The sequence below is a fragment of the Epinephelus lanceolatus genome, chromosome 2 (genome assembly GCF_041903045.1).
Source record: "Epinephelus lanceolatus isolate andai-2023 chromosome 2, ASM4190304v1, whole genome shotgun sequence".
Classification (NCBI taxonomy): Eukaryota; Metazoa; Chordata; class Actinopteri; order Perciformes; family Serranidae; genus Epinephelus; species Epinephelus lanceolatus.
This window is the reverse complement of record NC_135735.1, coordinates 6,839,014-6,842,284: the sequence shown is the minus strand read 5'-3', so window position 1 is coordinate 6,842,284 and position 3,271 is coordinate 6,839,014. Positions and strand designations below refer to the sequence as shown.

The 3,271-nt window shown below is 44.0% G+C and overlaps 1 pseudogene; it reads right to left on the bottom strand.

The window, feature by feature from the left end:
• Positions 1-367: 367 nt before the first annotated feature.
• On the bottom strand, positions 368-751 carry LOC117260418 (histone H3, embryonic-like; annotated as a pseudogene).
• Between the last annotated feature and the right edge of the window lie 2,520 nt (positions 752-3,271).

Here is a 3,271-nt window from a genome sequence, read left to right as displayed (position 1 = left end):
AATCATTTCTACCCACAGCACATGACATAATCTAGAGCAGTTAAACTCAACATACGGCCCCCGGGTCAAATAGGGCCCCTGATAGGGTGCTGGGTGGCCCCAAACTATTTTCTAAGTGAAAATAAATGGATTCACAAAAATTTTTGAGACTTTCAATATACACAAGGTGTCAGAGTGCATAAAAATCATCAAATTAGAGCTTGTTCATCAGCAAAAGTGCAATGGGAGGATCCCCTGGACCCCTGACAGAGGTCTAGGCTAAGCCTCAGATGTCCTCCAATCCTAGAAACCCCCCTGTGGACATGTGCGGGGCTGCTGCAAATGACCCCTGGCCTCATGTCATTTTGCAATGGTAAAGCAGGTTGAGTCAGGTGAGTTTCACTGTCGTCAGGTGAGTTTGAGCCCTCTCTCCATGAATACAGCGGGCACGCTGGATGTCTTTAGGCATGATGGTGACCCTCTGGGTGCTGATAGCGCAGACCCACCAGGTAAGCCTTGTTGACTTCATGCAGAGCCATGACGGTGGAACTCTGGAAGCCAAGTTGGTCTATGAAGTCCTGAGCGATCTCCCTCACCAGGCGCTGGAAGGGCAGCTGGCAGCAGCTCAGTGGACTTCTGGTAGCTGACAGTATCAGACCTGTAACGGTGAAGCTTCTTCTGGCCGGGGCGTTCTTACAGGCAGCCTTGGTAGCCCTCCCTGGGGGATTTGCCTCATGGTGGATTTACGAGCAGTCTGCTTGGTTCTTGCCATGATAGAGAGCGTCCCTGGTCTAAAATCTAGAGATATGGTTATGGTTATTCCACAAAACTGGATATAACCGTACCTTTGTCCCAACTACATAAATACTGATTGCAGCTGTAATTCAAATATTTAACATATTTACTCTAAAACGTGACGGAATAAAGTACATTTATCATGATAACAAGCAGACTAAAATCACTGAATTTTTGAACGTGGTGTTGCTTGTGGAAAAAAATATTAATTGATGCTGTGATGACTGGTGCAACTAAGTTTTAATGAAGTATATCTAAAGAATATTTTGAGAAAAAAGTTGTTTTGCAAATTGACGCCTTTTTTTCAAATACTGTTCCAGCTATTTTTACTAAATATTTCAACCATATTCTTAAAATATCAGCTCAGTCTCAGACAGTGTTGCTAAGGGAGCTTCAGCAAAAGTTCAGCCAGGAAGACAATACATTTTATGTTCAGGCTGTATGATTTCCTTCTCACACTGCCATTCACTCCTTGCATGCATGCTCACCCACTATCTGTAGGTGGCATTGTCTGGGTCTGTTAATTGAGTCATCAGCTGATTCACAGTCAACCAGTAGCACAGCGGCACACCTTCTCCGTCAGCCTATCATCGTACAGCTCCTCATTTTAAATGTGGTTCTTTCTCTGCTGTAGTTCTTTCTTGCTGCAGTCGTGCGCGCCCTCCACCTCCCCATCACCACCGAGCCTTTATGGATTCATCAGTCACCACCACCACCAGTGTCTGGACTCCATGGGGGGGTTTATCTTGCTGCCGCTCAGATGTCCCTCGATCTCCCTCTGGTGTCCAAGCACCAAAGACTTCTGTTAAATCTTAATCAGCACAAATCACCTGTTAATCTGTACACTCATATTCTGTATTAAATATTATTCTTTATGTTATTCTTTGTTTATCACTTACTCACCGCGTGTTAGGTTGAATTCAGGAGAAAAACTTTGCTTTGGAAGAACTTAGCATTTGACTAGATAAATGAGTCTCGGATTGTATGGCATGTTGTGCAGTACAAGTTGTGTGAGAGTTTGTAAACAGACGTTTTGATATAGTTTTGCTGTTGTAACAGGTGGACCCCTATAGTTTCAATTCATCAAGAATTCTGTCTGTTTTTGGATTCTTTTATTCGCCATGGAGACGTGAGAAAAACAAAGACTTCTTCATGAAATCAATGTAACACAGGGTGAGTAGTTCACCCTGAAATGATCATTTGGTGGTGAAGTATTCCTTTAAATGTCTTTGCCTACCATTGACCAGTATTAGACGCAGTGTGTGTTGCTGTGAATCGGTGTGAGTCAGTGCTGGACAACAGAATCTGCCCGCTGGGGTGTCTTTGACCTTACAGTGATCTTACTGTTACTTCAAACTTTCTCTGCCATATTTACCAGAAGTACATCTGTGTTTACAAAGCTGCCAGGGCAACTCTACACACAAATATACACAGCATTAGCGCTGACACATCTGTATCTGTATACATTACAGAGAACATGGAAATAAATGTGTACAGCTTCACTCCTCTGTTCTCCCATCATTCGCTCTGTTATTCTTCTTTCTTTCTGTGGAATACCAAAGTATTTCTGATCCCTGACTGACACCAATGTCAAATTTGGATATTTTGAACTCGCAGAAGAACAGACACTTGCTAAACTGACTAACTAAACTTTCACTGTCAGTCTTTCATTCTCTGTACAACACAAATATTCCTCAGGGATGGCAGGAAGCTGGGCTGTAAGGTGCAGCAGTTATGTCCTCAGTGCCAAAAAGTGCCACCAGTGTTGCACCACAGATGTTTGACAGCTGACATTTAAGTTTCAAATTCTGACCTTTCATTAAAGCGTCCTCATTTGGCCTATCATTGTGAACTGGGTTGCCGGATGCTCGCTGCAAGATTGATGTCAATACACTGTCAGCTTTTCAAAGGTGACTAATGAATTAATGCATCTATGTATTTCTTAACTTAAACCAATTGCTGAAAACAGGGTACCTTTCAAGTCGTATCTGGACGTGGAAAGTCCATGACCTGACGTTGATATGTGACGAGGTAGGAGTGAGAATGGTGTTGGAGTAGTTACTAAGGGACTAGTCTCTACATTCAGTGAATGTAGAGTCTGTAGGCAAACCCCGGAGATCTTGCCTCCGGAAGAAGAGCGGAAGAGCCCTGGTTTCCGGTTGTAGGCTGTTTGTAGTCCGCGTGATATTGACCAATCACCTTTGAGCCGGCTGCAGTTGTTGCCAGGTTAAACAGTCCGTGCGGTGAACTTACGAGGCGGAACATAATTGGCATCACTGCAAACTCTGAATCCATCGCAATGGTTCAGCATATTTACTTATATATAAACGGAAGTCGGAAACAGAAATTTGCCTCCTCCGTCCAAATCAAACCCGAATGCCAAAAAATCGGGGGTCTGCCCCCAGAGGCTGTATTGCCGCCTGCCGGAAGTCAGACGCCGAATACAGCCGATGGGTTCCGAGAATGCTAAGGGACCAATCAGGAATAACCCGACAAT